Source organism: Lissotriton helveticus, chromosome 3_1 (assembly GCF_964261635.1).
Source record: "Lissotriton helveticus chromosome 3_1, aLisHel1.1, whole genome shotgun sequence".
In the NCBI taxonomy this organism is placed as follows: Eukaryota; Metazoa; Chordata; class Amphibia; order Caudata; family Salamandridae; genus Lissotriton; species Lissotriton helveticus.
Window position 1 is genome coordinate 1,441,838,673 of NC_136061.1, and position 21,551 is coordinate 1,441,860,223.

A 21,551-nucleotide genomic window follows, 5' to 3' on the forward strand; every position below is an offset into this window, starting at 1 on the left:
AAACAGACAGCTCCTGAGGTTGAAAGCCGGGAGTATCGCTCGCTTTTTTAAAAATATTGAATTGCTAAAAACTGTTATTTTACCTGTGTGTCACTCTGCCCTGAGCACTCCCCCCTGATGTTGAATCACCTATCACAACGCGCAGCCGATCTTAACGCTGCCACGGGTCTAACCAATCTCTTGCCGCCAATTGCGAGGGCAGTGAGGTCATGCCCACAGCCCTGAGGCCACGACCCCTCTGACTGGTACTTAAGCCGCGCTATACACCAAGCACGCTATTGCCAAACAGACAGCTCCTGAGGCGGAAAGCCAGGAGTATCGCTCGCTTTTTAAAAAATATTGAATTGCTAAAAACTGTTATTTTACCTGTGTGTCACTCTGCCCTAAGCACTCCCCCCTGATCTTGAATCACCGATCACACCGCGCAGCCGATCTTAACGCTGCCGCGGGTCTAACCAATCTTTTGCCGCCAATTGCGAGGGCAGTGAGGCCACGCCCACCGCCCTGAGGCCACGCCCCCTCTGACTGGTACTTAAGCTGCGCTATACACCAAGCACGCTATTGCCAAACAGACAGCTCCTGAGGCAGAAAGCCGGGAGTATCGCTCGCTTTTTTAAAAATATTGAATTGCTAAAAACTGTTATTTTACCTGTGTGTCACTCTGCCCTGAGCACTCCCCCCTGATCTTGAATCACCGATCACACCGCGCAGCCGATCTTAACGCTGCCGCAGGTCTAACCAATCTCTTGCCGCCAATTGCGAGGGCAGTGAGGCCACGCCCACCGCCCTGAGGCCACGCCCCCTCTGACTGGTACTTAAGCCGCACTATACACCAAGCACGCTATTGCCAAACAGACAGCTCCTGAGGCGGAAAGCCGGGAGTATCGCTCGCTTTTTAAAAAATATTGAATTGCTAAAAACTGTTATTTTACCTGTGTGTCACTCTGCCCTGAGCACTCCCCCCTGATCTTGAATCACCGATCACACCGCGCAGCCGATCTTAACGCTGCCGCGGGTCTAACCAATCTCTTGCCACCAATTGCGAGGGCAGTGAGGCGACGCACACCGCCCTGAGGCCACGTCCCCTCTGACTGGTACTTAAGCCACGCTATACACCAAGCACGCTATTGCCAAACAGACAGCTCCTGCGGCGGAAAGCCGGGAGTATCGCTCGCTTTTTAAAAAATATTGAATTGCTAAAAACTGTTATTTTACCTGTGTGTCACTCTGCCCTAAGCACTCCCCCCTGATCTTGAATCACCGATCACACCGCGCAGCCGATCTTAACGCTGCCGCGGGTCTAACCAATCTCATGCCGCCAATTGCGAGGGCAGTGAGGACACGCCCACCGCCCTGAGGCCACGCCCCCTCTGACTGGTACTTAAGCCGCGCTATACACCAAGCACGCTATTGCCAAACAGACAGCTCCTGAGGTGGAAAGCCGGGAGTATCGCTCGCTTTTTTTAAAATATTGAATTGCTAAAAACTGTTATTTTACCTGTGTGTCACTCTGCCCTGAGCACTCCCCCCTGATGTTGAATCACCGATCACAACGCGCAGCCGATCTTAACGCTGCCGCGGGTCTAACCAATCTCTTGCCGCCAATTGCGAGGGCAATGAGGTCATGCCCACAGCCCTGAGGCCACGACCCCTCTGACTGGTACTTAAGCCGCGCTATACACCAAGCACGCTATTGCCAAACAGACAGCTCCTGAGGCGGAAAGCCGGCAGTATCGCTCGCTTTTTAAAAAATATTGAATTGCTAAAAACTGTTATTTTACCTGTGTGTCACTCTGCCCTAAGCACTCCCCCCTGATCTTGAATCACCGATCACACCGCGCAGCCGATCTTAACGCTGCCGCGGGTCTAACCAATCTCATGCCGCCAATTGCGAGGGCAGTGAGGACACGCCCACCGCCCTGAGGACACGCCCCCTCTGACTGGTACTTAAGCCGCGCTATACACCAAGCACGCTATTGCCAAACAGACAGCTCCTGAGGCGGAAAGCCGGGAGTATCGCTCGCTTTTTAAAAAATATTGAATTGCTAAAAACTGTTATTTTACCTGTGTGTCACTCTGCCCTGAGCACTCCCCCCTGATCTTGAATCACCGATCACAACGCGCAGCCGATCTTAACGCTGCCGCGGGTCTAACCAATCTCTTGCCGCCAATTGCGAGGGCAGTGAGGTCATGCCCACAGCCCTGAGGCCACGACCCCTCTGACTGGTACTTAAGCCGCGCTATACACCAAGCACGCTATTGCCAAACAGACAGCTCCTGAGGCGGAAAGCCGGGAGTATCGCTTGCTTTTTTAAAAATATTGAATTGCTAAAAACTGTTATTTTACCTGTTTGTCACTCTGCCCTAAGCACTCCCCCCTGATCTTGAATCACCGATCACACCGCGCAGCCGATCTTAACGCTGCCGCGGGTCTAACCAATCTCATGCCGCCAATTGCGAGGGCAGTGAGGACACGCCCACCGCCCTGAGGCCACGCCCCCTCTGACTGGTACTTAAGCCGCGCTATACACCAAGCACGCTATTGCCAAACAGACAGCTCCTGAGGTGGAAAGCCGGGAGTATCGCTCGCTTTTTTTAAAATATTGAATTGCTAAAAACTGTTATTTTACCTGTGTGTCACTCTGCCCTGAGCACTCCCCCCTGATGTTGAATCACCAATCACAACGCGCAGCCGATCTTAACGCTGCCGCGGGTCTAACCAATCTCTTGCCGCCAATTGCGAGGGCAGTGAGGTCATGCCCACAGCCCTGAGGCCACGACCCCTCTGACTGGTACTTAAGCCGCGCTATACACCAAGCACGCTATTGCCAAACAGACAGCTCCTGAGGCGGAAAGCCGGGAGTATCGCTTGCTTTTTTAAAAATATTGAATTGCTAAAAACTGTTATTTTACCTGTTTGTCACTCTGCCCTGAGCACTCCCCCCTGATCTTGAATCACCGATCACACCGCGCAGCCGATCTTAACGCTGCCGCGGGTCTAACCAATCTCTTGCAGCCAATCGCGAGGGCAGTGAGGCAATGCCCACCGCCCTGAGGCCACGCCCCCTCTCTTCCCTTATAAAATATGTGCCTGGGCCGGACGCGCAGCGGACGCGCGCTGCGGGCGTGCCGCCAGCGCGCCGAAGGCGCGCCAAAGGTAAGCCCGTCTGCGCCCGTCCGCAACCGGCCGGGACTAGGGGCTATACCCCCTGCTGGTTTATTCGAAACTCGTCCACGCCCATCCGCTACTCTCACAGTGAGTTGCTAGCCTTTGATGATGATAAAAAGGGTAATAAAAAAATCTATGCACCCAAACGGGGCCAGGATTATCCTATGGACCAATTTCCTGCCTCGCTTGCCGTTTGTCCAGTATGGGTCAATCTCCATTAGGCCATCACACAATCCATGCTAAAAATCACCTGACTCTGAATTGTTTGTATCTTAACGCTAGATCCTTACCTAGACATGCCCTGGATATTTGGGATTTACTCATGTCTAAGACCCCGGACCTGGTTTTCATTACTGAAACCTGGCTATCCGATACCAATGCTCCGGATCTAGCTAACGCCCTCCCCTCTAATTATAAAATCATTACGCAAGACAGATCTGGTAAAAGAGGAGGGGGGGTCGCTGTGATATTCAGGGAACATTTAACATGCTTTGTGGAACCAATAACTGCCCACATCGAACATCAGACCTTACCTTTTAAAGTACTCTATGAGGGTCTTACCATCTTAGCTGGTGCAGTTATATACAACCCCCCTGGACAACAAGCCAGTCTTGGCGCCAAATTACTCAATCAACTTCTGCCACTTTGTCTAAAACATAAAAACTATCTAATTGTTGGCGATTTTAACATTCACTATGAGAAAATGGATGCTCTGGGAGCTTCCCAGCTGGAATATGACATGGAGATTCTTAATCTTAAGCAGTGGGTAGTGGGCCCCACTCATACAGCTGGCAATACACTGGACCTACTGTTTACTAACATCGAATCCACCAACATAAGAGAGGTCCAGCCCCTATCCTGGTCGGACCACTCCCTTATATCCTTCTCAATTGACCTTCCCGGTAAATCTCTGAAATCCAAGGTAGTCCCTCAGATTTCCAAACGAGCTTGGAGGCTAATCATTGAATCCAATTTTGAGAAACATTTTCAAGAGGCTAATGTTAAACTACCGGAGGACTCCTCTGTCTGTAATGATGTTACCTTACTAGACGCTGGAATATTGCAAACATTAAATAAACTAGCCCCGATGCGGGAATCCAGGAAAAAAAATCTATAACAGAGAAATGGCACACCCCTCATCTAAAAAATCTAAAAAAGGAATGTCAAAAATCTGAACATCTTTGGAGACAGTCCAAGGACAGTGAAGCGAGACTAAACTATGTCCTTAAACGGAAGCGGTATATTCTTGCCATCAAAAATGCAAAGAAGGATTATTTCACTCAGCGCATCCAAGAAAATAGTAACTCAGCGAAAGAACTGTTTAAAATAGTGAAGTAGCTTAGTAAACCATCTAGTACTTCACAAACACTCACCTCTTCGGTTGAGGCTTGTGACCGTATTAGCACCTTCTTTGCTGAAAAAATCAAGAAAATTTACTCTACTTTCACTCCCCAACATACTCATAGCAACACAGACAACCCGTCCAAGACTGTGATCCTATCGGAAGTATTAACAGCTTTGCCAGACTTGGGAAATGCACCCCGCTTAACCGGTTTTGAACCACTTTCTGTGGATGAGGTCCTAGCAGCCTTGAACACAGTTAAATCTGGCTCCCCTTCGGACCCCTGCCCCCACTTTGTGTTTTCAAGAATTGCGTCCACGCTCTGTCCCCTGATCACACAACCTTTCAACAAATCATTAAGTACTGCCATCTTCCCTGATACTTGGAAGCATGCCTCTGTGACCCCCCCTTCTGAAGAAAGCTGGATCCGACATTCTCAATCCAGAGAACTATAGACCCATCTCCCAGCTTCTTTACCTCTCCAAAGTTCTGGAGAAATTGGTCAATGTACAACTGACCAGGTACCTAGAAACTAACCTCCTCCTGGATCCTTCCCAGACGGGCTTTAGAGCCAATAACAGCACCGAGGCAACGTTGCTGGCAGTGTCGGACAGTATCAGATCCTCCACCGATCAAGGTGGAGCGGTGGCGCTGATACTGCTTGGCCTGTCAGCAGCATTTGACACGGTATCCCACAATTGCCTGCTGAACATACTTCGGAGCAAAGGAGTCCAATCCACGGCATTGAACTGGTTGCACTCTTTCCTGAGCAACCGCACTCAGGCAGTACACATGGGTCAGTTCCACTCAGAGCCCAATTCCATCTGCTGCGGGGTCCCCCAGGGCGCCTCATTGAGCCCCACTCTTTTCATTGTCTACATGTCATCTCTCGCCGACATTGGAAGGAAGTGGGGCATTGGCATCTGCTCCTATGCGGATGATACGCAGCTGATGGTGGCCATGGATGAAAGGCCTGACATAACCAAAACCAAGTTACATGACTGCCTCTCCGAAATGGCCTAGTGGATGCATGCGCACTGCCTAAAGCTAAATGCAGGTAAATCTGAGATTCTTCTGTTTGGTGGTGCCAAACGGGTGTGGGATGCCACGTGGTGGCCACCCTCATTGGGTTTGGCCCCCACTCCAAAACAACATGCCAGGAACCTGGGAATCATCATGGATGATGTCTTGTCCATGAAGGATCATGTGCGATCCCTCTGTGGCAAGGGCTTTGCCATCTTAAAACTTCTTGCTAGGATATTCCCCTGGATACAGAAAAACCAAAGGTGGTGATGGACGGAGCGTTGAAAATACAAACACTCACCCCCAGTCAACTGATCTGGGTTTAATCCATCACCGTTCTTTAGCTCACTCCGCCACCCCAGTTCAGACATGGCCATATGCAAATCAGTCTGACCGTGTGCCTCATGGGAACAGTCCAGCCCGAACTGCCAAGCCATGTCTTCCCTGGACCGGAGTCAAGCTTCCCAGGACTGGTTTCTGGCATTACAGCCGTCTTCAGCCGGGCTTGCTTGACTCCAGTGGCAAAGTGAGCAAGGGACTCACGTCTGAGCATACCCTGCCAACTTAGGGCGAACAAAGAAAAACCAAAGGTGGTGATGGACGGAGCGTTGACAATACAAACACTCACCCCCAGTCAACTGATCTGGGTTTAATCCATCACCGTTCTTTAGCTCACTCCGCCACCCCAGTTCAGACATGGCCATATGCAAATCAGTCTGACCCTGTGCCTCATGGGAACAGTCCAGCCCGAACTGCCAAGCCATGTCTTCCCTGGACCGGAATCAAGCTTCCCAGGACCGGTTTCTGGCATTACAGCCGTCTTCAACCGGGCTTGCTTGACTCCAGTGGCAAAGTGAGCAAGGGACTCACGTCTGAGCATACCCTGCCAACTCAGGGCGAACAAAGAAAAACCAAAGGTGGTGATGGACGGAGCGTTGACAATACAAACACTCACCCCCAGTCAACTGACCTGGGTTTAATCCATCACCGTTCTTTAGCTCACTCCGCCACCCCACCGGAAGTCTGAACTGGGGTTCGCTCCGTCCATCACCACCTTTGGTTTTCTTTGTTCGCCCTAAGTTGGCAGGGTATGCTCAGACGTGAGTCCCTTGCTCACTTTGCCACTGGAGTCAAGCAAGCCTGGCTGAAGACGGCTGTAATGCCAGAAACCGGTCCTGGGAAGCTTGATTCCGGTCCAGGTAAGACATGGCTTGGCAGTTCGGGCTGGACTGTTCCAATGAGGCACAGGGTCAGACTGATTTGCATATGGCCTTGTCTGAACTGGGGTGGCGGAGTGAGCTAAAGAACAGTGATGGATTAAACCCAGATCAGTTGACTGGGGGTGAGTGTTTGTATTGTCAACGCTCCGTCCATCACCACCTTTGGTTTTTCTTTATTCCCCTGGATACCCCTGGACTGCAGACGCTCAGTCACACAGGCCCTACTGGTTAGTTGCTTAGACTATGGCAATGCTCTGTTTGTAGGGATGAATGAACACTTGTTCTCTCGCTTACAGGTTTTGCAAAATGTGGCGGCCAAACTCATTTGCAACAAAGGCAAGCTAGACTCGGCATCGGAATGCTTAAAGAGACTTCATTGGCTCCCGATGCGTCAGAGGCCTGCCTTTAAATTGCTTAGCCATGCCCATAGGGCTCTACATAAGACTGGCCCCACTATTCTTCAAGGGAAGATCGAATTTTATGTCCCCACTAGGAACCTACGCTCATGTCAATCGGCTTTGGCTAGGACCAAACGTATCTACAAAGTTAGAACAGGTGGTCGTTCCTTTTCCTACTTGGCAGCAAAAAGGTGGAATGAGCTCCGTATTGACCTGAGACATACTACAAATTATCTCCAGTTTCGGAAAAAGTTGAAAACCCACCTCTTCCCCAATCTCTAGCATCTCAGCATCTGCCATCAGTAGTCCCTGTTTGGTATAAGCGCCGTGATATCCCTTGGGATGAGTGTTGCGCTCTACAAAAACCACAAATAAATAAAATAAATACCGTCAGAAGCTCAGGCCTTTACAGGCCAAAGGAAGTTCTTAAGTCAATCATGATTACCCCTATAAGTTGTTATTTCCACTTGACCACCAGTGCAGAGATAATTGTTCTTGCTACAGTTTTATTATTCAACAAGCTCGTTAAGAGCTCTTATTGATGAGTGTTTTTCATGATGTTATTCATTTAAGCATATTTACCGTTTTTTACTACTTGCTGGTGGCACTTAGAAAATCCTCATAATGAACTTGATGCTTGAAATTGTAACTTTTTGGCAGGGAAAACTCCTTTAAAAAATGTCATTAACATTACAAAATGTTCTACTGCAAGAAGGTAGCTATATTGCCACTATTTGCAATGGTGAGTGAATCGTTCAAGATATTTGCTCACCAAAGCTGTCAATAGAGCAGAAGTCAATATAAGCACATTGCTATTTTTTGGTGAACTATGTTAAAATCGTGTCAAAAATGCTGCTAGACAGAAATATCATCCACAAAATATCCCAGTGACAAGAATATCGTGTTGCAGAATAGTGCAGGGAGGTGTATCGTTTTTAATATGTTAATTTTAGTTGTCATTTTTCTGAGAAGTTGATTTATTGTTTGGGTAATATTTTAAAAATAGTGTTTTTATTAGTGGAACGTTTTCTGGGTTAGTAGGTGGGTAGAGTGGGGCAATATTTGAATATATAGCTTCATTTTTTTCTCTTTTTTACAATTTACAATTTGTAAGCTTTTATTGCTTAGTGAGATTATTAAAATGCCAAATATTTCTTTGTTACAGTATTTTTCATTTATATTTTAAGAAAATCAGTTGGTTAATTATAATACAAATTACAGTTTCAAATAAGTTATTTATTTGTTTAAAATATTAACTATTTTGAATAGATAATTGCTTCATTAATTATATGAATTATTTGTGGTGTAGCATTACTGCTCAAAATGTTGGATGCCATACTGTGCCAGCCAATATATATTTACTGCAGCGACCATGGGTGGAGCTCACCTCCTTCGTTTCCCAACATATACTGCTGGTGGAGCTCCCAGTTGGTGAGTTGTTTCTCCTGATAGGGGGACAGCTTCTGAGGCGCATTCTGGGGTGCCGCTTGGGGCACACAGGCCTGAAGCCTCATGAGCAATGTCTCTGGCAGCTGCATTGACCGCCGTCCATCACATCTCACCTGGGACCGCTGATGATTGATAATTTGGAATGGGCCACAAGGGCTTCCCCCTGCAGCGAGAGGTCAGAGGGTAGCCTGTCTAGGTGGGCTGGTGTGCTTCCATCTGCAACTTTGTAATACAGATTGTGACCACTATAATGGCTTCGAGGTGAGTTTACTTGCTCTGGTCACTCTTCCCTTCTGTTGCCAGTGAGCTGGTTTGCAACCTGATGTTGGGGGTCCCCTAGTGATCAAGCGCTCCGGGGAGAGATGGCCTTAAACAGCGTAGATGCCAATGGCATCCACCAGACTTAGCCCAATCTGGCCTGCCTCTCTGCTCAGAGCAGTAGCACCCACATCCTGCTTGTTGCTGCAGCACAATGTAAATAAATGAATCAGACATGCAGAATTGAACTTCACCTGCTTCTGTTTCTCCTCTCTGTACTTGCTTCTTCGGATATATGTCTGTGGCCTTTTATGCTGATGTGCTCGAGGGTGCAGTACAGGATTCACTGAGGGGTGAAGTTGGAGGTCACTGTGTGTTCCTTACCCCTCCTTTACCCACATCAAATTCTGATTCCAAGGGAGGTGAGCTCAAGCCAGGGGGCTGCATGATACTCCTCTGCATCAAGTGCACTGTGAAACCACAAATGAGACCTCAAGACACCTTCTTCCAGTCATGCAAAGGCAACACACTTTGCCCCTACTTCCCGTGAGCACAACATTAGTGGCTCTTCCCCAGGGTGACTCCTTTCGTTAGACTGCTTGGGCTGCCTGCAACTCCTGGCAGGTCCCTTCTGACCTTGTCAATTGACTGGTAGGGGCAAACATCCTCATTATCCCTCCCCTTTGTTGTATACTAAAATGAAGTTGACAGCAATCACCCATTGTTGATGGGTTTTTGGGTGCCCAGCCGACCCCACTGATTGTTGTGTCTCTCAAGTTGAGCAGATCTTTTACGCTTGAGTGCCAATCATGAGCTGTATTGTAGTGTGGAAGATGCCAAGGAAAGATCACGGTGAAACAATCCAAGTTTAGTAGTTTTTTCCAGAGTGCACTGAAGGCGACAACTCTGTGGCATTCCTAGAGAGGTGGCTGAAGACACAACTTTCAGACAACCAACTTTCTTCCTGTTTCTTAAATGAGAAGGCCCACTGCACCCTTACCTCTGTTCCATTCCCCAGTGCTCCACCCTTGCACCATGTTTGCCTAATTCGTCAATGTAAGAAAATCACAATTTTGGCCTGATCACCCCCACTTTTTGTGTGTTGACTGGTACTGATGATAGCTGACTCTGACTGTGCCCTGAGCCCTGCTAGTCAGGCCCAGTGTCAGTGCTATGTTAAACAAACACACATGCATTGAGGTATGCATTTAATTGGCATTACCTACCCTATAATAGGGCAAGGGGATGAAAAATTACCTATAGGTCCCCATTATATAATAGGGCCTGGCAGTTGAGAGGTCTACAGCCTTTTTTTGCACCTGCATGTGTGCACTGCTGAGAGCCTGAGGTTGCTTAAAAAGCAGCACTGCTTTTAAAAAGTACATTCACTACAAACTCAACATTGATGGGAGGGGCACTATAAAAGTGATAATCTACATTATGGATGCATATCGGGTCCTCCAAGGTCTTTCCTAGGTGTTTCAGGTGAGAGGGGGTCAGGTAACTATAAGCAGAGTCCCTACAAATGAAGTTTTATATACCCTGGTGATGGAAAACTGCACATTTAATTTTCCTCAGTGTAGGAAATAATATACAAAGACAACTTTGCTGCTGTGGGCACTATGAAGTATTAATCTATATACATTCTACATATTAGGCAACTCCCAGGTCTCTTCTAGTTGTCCTAACTATTAGCAGGGTTTTTACCAAATATTTTTATAAACCCTGGGGAGAGAGGAATTGCACATTTCATTTTCCCCATTGTAGATACTTGCTCTCATAGGCTAACATGGCAATATTCTATTGCAGCATAACTATTGCTAGGAAAGTATGAACATATTATTCAAAGACTTAACAGAATGGTACTGATAACTCCAACAGATTGTTCTCGTTGAATTTATCCTAACTTATACAGAAAATGTCATAACCCTTTCTTATCTGCAAGTCAAACTCCAGCCTTCCTACAGACTTCCCTGGTTGATCAGTGCTAATAGGCTTAGCAAGCCTGTCATGATTAGGTGATAAGTCTCTATGCAGGGGAGAGGCTAGCTGCTCGAGAGAGCTCTGCAGCTACGCAGGAATGCCAGGGCAGCGGAGAGGGGTTGTAAAGCATGACGCTTCAAAGGAGGATAGGGCAGGCAGAGAATGCCAGGCCTACCAACCCCCAGTCCCATGTGCCCCAGCCAGCTAGCATGTAATAAGAAACAAGGGAACTCCAATATTTGAACCTGGGGTGATTCTTAATATTGCGGAGAACAATAGTTCTTTCAGGGCCAGTTAGGTCCCACAGCGCGAACGATTAATTTTATAACAGTGTTAATCAATATGGCTGTACCAAAGGTCATTTCAGGTGCAGATGATGCTGGTTAGAGAAAGACAAAGGAAGTTACTCAACTGTAATCAGGGACACAGATGGGCATCTTTTACCTTGCAATATTTATTTTACAACCAATAAATAAAATTGCAGCATATTAACTCAGAATATAGTTCAAGTGCTCACAAAAAATAAGGGACAGCAAGTGTGATGTGAAGGGTAAATGTGACTTTTAAAATATATACATTGCATTGAAAACAAAAGATTTAGACTCCTGGGTGTAATTTAAACGGTAAAAGGAGTCTCCTGTTGTATAGGGGTCAATGACGTTTCTATCTCACTTATTTGAGATCATCATCAGGACAATTTAAAACAAGAAAGAGACGCTATCTCCAATTATCGTCCGAGGTGGAGGTGGTGGTGCGATATCCAATTATCGGCCGAGGGCGCAGAAAAAAGGGGGCCACCCCGTAGTCGGTGTATGCATGAGAAACTTCATGACAGGAAGACCGTGTTAGTTTTTTTGCTGTTTTAAATTCACGCACTGACCTACTAGTGCCCCCGGCTTGCAACCACTGGTTAGAGGCCTTAATTAACACTTGATTCCTTGTTGTATCGGCAGGCACCGGCTTCCTCCGGGTCCTTACCATTCTGCTCCAGGCACCAGCTTCATTCTGGCTGTCTAATACTTCTTGCTTATCCAGAAGAGCTCTGGAGATCTGACTTCCAGAGTTTGACCGGGAGCTCCCTGAAAATCAAGCTGCTAAATCCTCACAAAATCCAGACTAGTGAAGAGCAGCGAGGGCACTTGGCTGAAAAAGCTTCAGAAAAGTTTCTAAGTGCGAAGTTAAAATTTGAACGAGGACTCCCAAATGGGGTGTCCGAGCGGGTTTTTTTTCAGTCGGCCTCAAGCTTTGACTTTGTCCCAGTCAAGGGTGACCAGATGTCCAGAAATGGTGGTATTGGTTCCTAAGCACTAGAAAGTGTTAGTTCTTTATAAAAAAATTCATGTATCCAGTTCCCTTAATTGGATGTTGGTTGTTTGCTGTCATTTTAAAGATACAAATATTTCCTCTTTTTCTGAATTGATGTGGAATTTTCTATTGTGTGGTGTCTTACTTGTTTATTGTATTGGTGTTTTAAATGCTTTACATGCCAAGCTCCTACGTTTAGCCTTATTGCTTGATGTCAGCTACCAAGGGATGAGCAAGGGACTAATTTATGGATACCCTATTTAGGACCCAGTACCATGTCAGTGGCCTTGTTTCTGGTGTTAGGTGTCTACCTATCTCTACCAATAAACCACCTTCCAACACTCAAATTCAGGGACAGGGATTCAATCCTATGAGTAGCAAGAACATTAATAGGAATGCTGTTTGACTAGCAAAAGACCTGGTGTTTCCTGGCTACACCATACTAGTCCAACAACAGAAGAGGAATTTTAATCAGGTAAAGCAGAAGATTCGAACATTGGGACGCAGTACATGCATATCTTTCCAGCAAAAGTGAAAGACCTGTTCAACAATAAGACATTTTTTTTTAGGTTGTGGGTCAGGTATGGTCATGGGTTGAGGAGTGTCTTTCGCGGCCTTTTGCTTCATTGGAGGGAAAAGTGGCCTGGGTGTCTCCCAGATGGCCCCAGTGCCCAGGAATCAAAGACCATCAACTTAGTCAAGTCAAGTCAAAATAACTTTATTTCGGCTGTGCAGCCATAAAAGCACATAAAAATATAGCAGACATTTTAAAGCACCTTCAAATAGATTATTTAGATAATAAAAACAGAGATAGAATTTTGTTTTAAAAAAAAGATAATACAGTGCAGTTACATTTACAATGTAATGTGACATATCAACCTGATATATTGCAAAATTAATTGAAATTCATTATCTACTGATTTTAAGGGCATATAACATGATTCAATAAATACTAAATAAAAACAATCAAGATAATATTAAAAGTTGAATTTCTACTGTTTGTCCTTTTTTGGGAGAATGTGAAAAAATTAGCATAGAAGTTAGTGAATGGAGAAGCAATATACAGTAAGGATTTTCCATCGGGGTCAGTAGTCAGATAGAGCTTATTTGTTGACAGGCACAATTTCCTTTATGATGCTCCGACATATGCACCACATCATGAATAGAAACCTGGAAGTGGCAAACACATATAGTGGGTCTGTTTCATACTTTGGTAATCTGAAGGCCTTAGAGTGGTGTCTAATTCCCACATTTCTGCAGAGCTGAACAATCCATTTTGACCTGGGTCTACTATACGCAGGGCAAAAAAGAAGGACGAGGGATTCTGTTTCTTCAGTCACAGGACACCCAGAACATCCTAGTTTGGTGGCTCCCTTCCATTTTTTGGTCAACGCTCTAAGCGGGAGCACGCCAGGCCTAAATTGTAAGAACAATTTCTTTGCAGTAAAAGGCTGTATACTATCCAGGGCCAGCTCCAGTTTGTACTGCTGCTTGACTTCCAAAAACCTGTGGGTCAAATTGCATGAGTTAGCGCACTGGGATAGTTGGGTAAATTTGTATTCCTTGTAGGCAGAAAACAGGGATTTTTTGGAGGTGGAGGGGCAGGTCTCTTCTGGCGTCATCCACATATTCTTCCTGCCCAATACCTTGCAAGTGCTCTTGGTGTGGGACAGCCAGGGTATGTTCCCTGCACCCAGGATGGTCATAACGTCCCTAAGTTCTTTCCTGTAATGAACCAACTCAGCCATACTCCAGATGCGACGCCAGAATAAAAGAGGGCGGGAGGCAGTTAAATCGGCAATGGGGCCAATACCCAAGTCCATCCGTAGTGGTGTCAACGGAGTACTTTTCGGAAGAGCCAAAAGCTGCCTTAGAAAGGTATTCTCTGTTATAGATAGGATATTAGTTGGGCAGTGTCCCCAGAGCTCTGCTCCATACAGCGTCGCTCCCCTTGCCTGCACTTTATAAATCTCTGCCGGTGGACCTACCACTTTCTGTGTACATCTTTTATATACTTTCAGGATTTGAGTGTCAGACCTAGATAGTTAAAAATGGACACCTTCTCTAGGCCCAAGCCTTCCATTTGGGGATGTGGGCAATTGGTGGTGTTTGCATGAAAGACCATATATTTTGTCTTTTGGAGATTTATCTCCAGGTCCCTCTTCCTGCAGAATGAACAAAACTCTTCCAGAACCCGTGGCATACCCATTGGTGACTTGGAGAGTAGCAGGTTACCGTCCGCGAACATTAAAGCTGGTATTTTGCGGTTACCTAACCTCTGGGAATCTATATCTTTTACAGCTAGTAATGTTTCAATAAGGCCTTTTAGGAACAGGGAGAACAGGGTCGGGCTAAGACACATCCCTGTCTCACCCCTTTCTCTACCGGGAAGGGGTCCATAAGTTCCCCTTTTTTGCCGTGCCTTATTCTCGCATACGTGTCATGGTGCAGACGCTTGAGCTGGTTACATAAGTTTGTCGGTACTCCCATATCCTGGAGTATGCCCCATAGTTGATCCCGCTGAACCATGTCAAATGCGGATCTAAGGTCCACAAAGGTTAGGTAATGGCTGCCACCCTCCAGACAGACCGTTTTCCAATAGATCAATTGCAATCTAAAGATCTGATCTATGGTAGAGATTTTAGTCCTAAACCCAGCTTGTAAAGGTGTTAATACATTTTTATCCTCTATCCATGATTTCAAGAACAACCCTAGCAAAGATCTTTTGACTGACATCAATAAGACTTATTGGGCGATAATTTACCGGGCTGAGCGGGGAACCTTTTTTATAAATGGGAATGATTTCTGCCAAAATAGCATTGAACAAGGTACATAGATAGGGTGCCCACACTGCTTGCTCATTTTTAAATAGGTCACCAGGGATTCTATCGAGGCCAGGTGCCTTGGCTGGCAGGAGGCTTCCCACAGCCGCAGTAACCTCTTTCAGTGTGCATGGGGGTGCATCACTGGTTAGGTTTATTTCGCTTGATGCTGCTTCAGTGGGAACCACTTCACCATCAACTGTCCGCATATATAGGGTTTTAAAATGGGATCACCAGACTTCTTCCCCCAAGTTTGGCTTGATTGCAGAGATGCCTTCGGATTTGCCAGTTTTCACTAGAATCCAAAAGCCTCTCATATCCTGGTTATCTAGAGCTTTTTTGATTGCTTCCCCTTTATCTAACTCCCAGATTGCTTTCACTTCGGCTATGATTTATTTGTAGTGTGCCCTGTTTACCTTGGTAGATTGTTTGTCGTTATTTTTGATCCCAAGCAGTAGAGCACGCTTAGCATCCTTGCATGATTTGTTGTACCAGGGGTGTTTAGTTTTGGTATCAACTCTATTACTAGCTTCTGATTTGTAAAAATATTCCACTAATTTTAAAAACAATTCCTGATGTTTCGTGCTTAGTACTGTCAGGAGTTCTAAACCTTGACTATCGTCAGGTGCTTGAAAAGCTATTTCGTAAAAAGGAATGACTTGTTTATAAAGGGTGGCCACTTTCTCTGGAGACTGCACAAAAGTTCCCAACCGCACTTTTCTACCCCCTTCAGTTGAAATTAAATTTGGAACAACTTTTAGGGATATGCTCTGAAGAGCATTAAGCTGGGGGAGAGCTATTTCTAGTGCCAACGAGTTGTGGTCACTTTCAAATCTAGGCTTGACTGAAAAGTCGGTGGCTTTATGCCATAAATGTATATCAACCAAGATATAGTCGATTATAGAGGCCTGCCCTATCTTATTAAAAGTAAATTCACCTGGGCTGTCGGACGGGAAGCGACCATTACATGCCCTAAGTGAATGGCTACAGATTATTGAGTTCATCTGGAGGGATCACGGACTAAATATCGAGGGACAAAATATAAACTACCCAAAATATCGACAGACAAAATATAGAATTCCTATCTACAAACAGGTAAGTATCAAAATATAAAATCCAAAATATTGTTTACAAATATATACTTTGTAAAAATATCGAATTTCGTAAAAATAATGTAAAATTAAAAAAATATTAAAAATAAATAGCTAAAATATACCTAAAAAACTTAAATTACCTTAAAATTATTAAATAATTAATTTAACTTATAAAAAAAATACACTCATATATGTTAAAACATGTTAAAACATATATAAATATTAACATAATATTAATAAAAAATACACAATATTATTACCGTAGGATAGCGGGAGTGTAAAAATTACTATTCCCACTCCTGGAAGTGCAACAGTAGGGAAAGCGTTGGATAGCGTAGGGGTAGAAATTACTACTCCCACTCCAAAGAGTGCAACAGTAGGTAAAGCGTTGGATAGCGTAGGGGTAAAAAATTACTATTCCCACTCCAGAGAGTGCAACAGTAGGGAAAGCGTTGGATAGCGTAGGGGTAAAAATTACTATTCCCACTCCATGAGAGTGCAACAGTAGGGAAAGCGTTGGATAGCGTAGGGGTAAAAATTACTATTCCCACTCCAGAGAGTGCAACAGTAGGGAAAACGTTTTATAGCGTAGGGGTGAAAATTACTATTCCCACTCCAGTGAGTGCAACAGTAGGGAAAGCGTTGGATAGGGTAGGGGTAAAAATTACTATTCCCACTCCAGAGAGTGCAACAGTAGGGAAGGCGTTGGATAGCGTAGGGGTAAAAATTACTATACCCACTCCAGAGAGTGCAACAGTAGGGAAAGCGTTGGATAGCGTAGGGGTAAAAATTACTATTCCCACTCCAGAGAGTGCAACAGTAGGGAAAGCGTTGGATAGCATAGGGGTAAAAATTACTATTCCCACTCCGAAGAGTGCAACAGTAGGGAAAACGTTGGATAGAGTAGGGGTAAAAATTACTATTCCCACTCCGGAAAGTGCAACAGTAGGGAAAGCGTTGGATAGCGTAGGGGTAAAAATTACTATTCCCACTCCAGAGAGTGCAACAGTAGGGAAGGCGTTGGATAGTGTAGGGGTAAAAATTACTATTCCCACTCCAGAGAGTGCAACAGTATGGAAAGCGTTGGATAGCGTAGGGGGAAAAATTACTATTCCGACTCTAGAGAGTGCAACAGTAGGGAAAGCGTTGGATAGCGTAGGGGTAAAAATTACTATTCCCACTCCAGTGAGTGCAACAGTAGGGAAAGCGTTGGATAGCGTAGGGGTTAAAATTACTATTCCCACTCCAGTGAGTGCAACAGTAGGGAAAGCGTTGGATAGCATAGGGGTAAATTTTACTATTCCCACTCAAGTGAAAATAAATTAATATAACTCACATAATTATCAATTAATCAATTAATACAAATTAATTACCAATTAAGAATTAATGAATTACCAATTAACCATTAATTAACAATGTATTCATAATAAATATCAATAAATAAATCAACATATTTAATTAATTATAATTAAATTACTTCCCACCCTATTCCCCTATAAACCCACAACCCGCTACAGAAAATAAATTAATATTCTTAACATAATTATCAATGAATCAATTAATTATAATTAATTATCAATTAAGAATTAATTAATTACCAATTAAAAATTAATTAACAATGTATTCAAAATAAATACCAATGAATAAATTTACAAATTTAATTAATTATAATTAAATTACTTCCCACCCTATTCCCCTATAAACCCACAACCCGCTACAGAATTAAATTACGCAAAAATTAAATACCATAAAATTAATTACTTAAAATAAATTACAAAAAAATATACACTTTTCACACATATACTAACATACAAAACACTATATTTTGATATTATTAAAAATTTGATATTTTTAATAACGTATATTATGTACTTCGATATTTTGACTTTCTATATTTTTAAAATCGATATTACATTACTTACCTTACTTACTTACTTACCTTAAAAACGATATTTTTGATGTCTATATTCTGTCCATTCGATATTTTGTCTATTCTATATTTTGGAGTCAATATTTGTGTTACTCGATATTTTGGACTTGATATTCTGATCATATACCCATCTGGAGCACTAGGGGAATCCACCCTCTAACTGGATAGCTATTACAGTCGGGTATTGACCAAACCGCATCTTCATCACTTGTGATAGCATTATCAAGACCATTTAAGGGTTCAAAGTGACAATTGAAGTCCCCTCCAATAATTATATGTGTGCATTCTGATAACGTTTGTAGAAAGTAGTCGAGACAATCAATTGTCAAAGAGGTTTGCCCCGTCCTTACTGGACGTGAGTACGTGTTAATAATTGCTATCTTCAGGAAGTTTTTTTAAGGAAAGGAGAATGCACAGGATTTCAGGGGAGGAGGTTTCTACCATTTTGATGCTGCATCCTAAGTGTGTGCCAACCCATAAGCATAAGCCCCCTGAAGGTCTTCCCCTAAGCCCCTGGACAGCTGGAATGCTATATGTGACATATCCCACTCTGTGCAGGTCTACCCTAGACCAGGTTTCCTGGAAGAGGCATAGTTGGTGGCTATCAATGTACTCTCCCCAGTAAGGGAGGTCCATTTTAGCGCTAAGCCCTGCTATACTCCATGATAAAAATCTTAGGGTGCCGGGGCTCCTCTCGGCCTGGAATTTCATGATGTAATTGCCTGCCTTCCCTTGGTGTTGGCTGGTATTGGGGGTTGGCCTGCTCAATATCATCTAACTTGGTTGGGATACTTTTGGGGTCCCTGCTTGTCTCAATGGGGCCCCCAGAGTTATTGTCGGTTTTTAGGGGATTATAGGTATTTCCGGCCAAAACGCCCTTACTCATAATTTTTCCACAATTGTCTGGCTCAGTTACCTGATGAGTTAGCCGTATAGAGCTTTTAGGTGTAGTATTTAGTCAATCGACCAAGTCCAGGGTGCTGTATCTATTGCTCACTGGGATATTAAAGGGCATAGTATCCTCGCATCCCTGGCCCATGTTACAGAAGGTGGCACACTGGGCTTTCAATTCCCATTTCCTATAGACTCTTCCCATATCATCGACCAGCTGGCTTGGGGGATAGAAATAGTCCATGGAAAGTGTTTGAATGACTCCCATCTCCTCTGAAGATCTCCTGTCCCTAAAGTTGATCAAAACACAGTCTCCTAGTATTTCCTTACGGCTCTGGCCCCACCAACTAACCCTACGCACAAATAGAATATCACTATATGTTGAAGAGGGGAGAGGTCTATATTTGTTTAGCCAATGTGTAGCTTTATGTTTCAGTTCTGGGTAAGTCTCCCCCCTGCCGTTTTCCAACTCTGGCACTCCAGCTAATATAGCGACATAAGGTGCGGATGCAGGGGGCAGGTCTATGCAAGGAAGTGTTGAGCTCTTGTCCCTTGCCCTAGGATTGGATGTTTTCTGAATAGCTGTAGTGTTGGTTATTTGTGGCTAGTGTCCTGTTTTCAAATCTGAGGTGATTGCCTTAGGCCTAAGCTCTTGCCAAGAATCTATTATGTGGGACGGCCTATTTTGGGGGTTAGCTAGGGCCTGATTATTTTGGGCGGCGGGGACAGTCCCTGTACGCTCTTCCATATTGATAGGTTTTCCTGATCCCCTGGGAGGGGTAGGAGCAGAGAGGTGGGTGGATGTTCCAAGGTTTGAAGTGGGGGCTATGCTAGAGTTTGGTGGATTACTCAGTTCCCTTGTTTGACAGATGGCATCAATTTTGGACCCCCACGAGACCATCAATGTAGTTAACTTGTCGATGCGTTTCATTGCCACTTCAAACTCAGATTTTATAAGCTGTTTGAGGTGGTCCTTTAGCTCTGTGGCCAGGTGTTGTACCATGCTGGGAGGTCCAGAGTTTGGGGGCTACTTTCAACAACATCTTGACCTCCCGCCGCATTGTCTGGGGCCGCCTCGAGGTTTTTGTTTCACCTGTTTCCCTCTTTTTTGAGCAGTTTGCTTACTAAGTCCTCCTCTCTTTCTTTGACCCCCACCCTTGCCAGTCTTATTGTTTGTTTCCCCAAGGTAGTTCTGGCATAGTGGGAGCCACCAGTGTTTGAAAGGGGTGGGATGGCGTCTCTCAGTGCTTTCGATTTTACTCGAGACGGCTCCTATTGCCTGCTGCAACATTTTATTGATGGCAGTTGGTTTGACGATTGGCGTGGGTAGTGCAGCTTTCTGCCTAGTCGTTGGCCTAGAGGGTGGGGAGGTGTTATTTCTCATGATTGTTCGCTTACTAGACCCCCTGCTGTTAGTTTGTGGCAGTAAAATTAGAGTCCCAATGACACTGGGGACTTTAGCTTTTAACCCAGCATTAACCCCCCGAACAACTTGGGTCTATGTCTTATAGCACATATGTCATTAAAAGTACCTTTACTCAGCAGCCAAGGGAGGTGGCCCAGCTCAGTCTCGTACAGTGCCGCCCGTGTGTGTCCCGCGTTGCGGGAGGCTGGCAGCGCTTATGTTGCTGCTCCTCGGGCCCCAGCGGATGGCGTCACTGCGCCGGCCCGGGGTTACTGGGGGATTTAGTTTTTGTGCTGCTAGCCGTTACCCTCACGGCGCTGGTGTTCAGGATAGAGCCGTCTTCCACACAGCAAGGCAGGACTGGTGAGGCCGTTCCCCTCACAGCGGAATGGAGCGAGGCAAAGCCGTTTCCCTCACGGCAAGTTGGAATGCTTCCCGCGCTGCCAGAGGCAGGCAGCGCTTATGTTGCTGCTCCCCGGGGCCCGGCGGATGGCGTCACCTTAGTAAATGTTCTTGAAGACCTCAAAAAGCTGACACAAAGACAGGTAGTAAGGATCCTGGGCCCACTGGTGGAGACACTTTCAAATCAGACAAGGAAAAGGGGAATGTTCCCATGCTGGCCTCAAATCAACTCACAATGATGAACTTTGGATTTCACTTTCTGGTTCAGATGTGTGGGCACAAAGATGCCTCTTTATCACCATCTGGTTGGCTGTGCCAAGACTTTTCACAACTTACCAGCTGACTTCTGTTGTAGGCATAATAGTTTTACGGGTTCTGCCCACTCAATGGTTGTTGTTACCCTGATAGGGGAGGGTCTTGGTGGTTTCTTGTGTATGGACTATTTTAGGTGATTCTGTTCTTGGAATAGGAAATAGATACAGAATGGTGACAGCTTAGTAGTCACTATCTATGCAAGCTTAAGTGGTCATTTATGCCAGTGTTTCATTAGCTTTATAATTTTAGAATTAAGATGCTTCTTAGTGAAAAGTACAAGGTAGATGTTGTTGGAGGGTAGGAGTTTTTATTATCTGTTTTATTTTCTGAGAGTGACATGCAGGAGCATCTCTAATGACATCATACATGCACTTTTTAATGACGGCCCTTAATTCACAAACTGACCCACTAGGGGCTACCGGGTATTATATTGGAATATTAACAGTGTTCAACAAAAGTAAAAGTGAGGCAGTCATGACCTATGTCAAACATCACACAAAATCAATTTTAATGCTCAAGGAAATATATTTGTTGGGCACCACTTG

General features: G+C 44.9%; 1 protein-coding gene across 1 annotated transcript in view; it reads left to right on the forward strand.

The window, feature by feature from the left end:
• Positions 1-21,551, forward strand: part of LOC144824265 (contactin-associated protein-like 5) — a 1,259,345-nt gene that overhangs the window by 705,010 nt on the left and 532,784 nt on the right. The window lies entirely within an intron of this gene.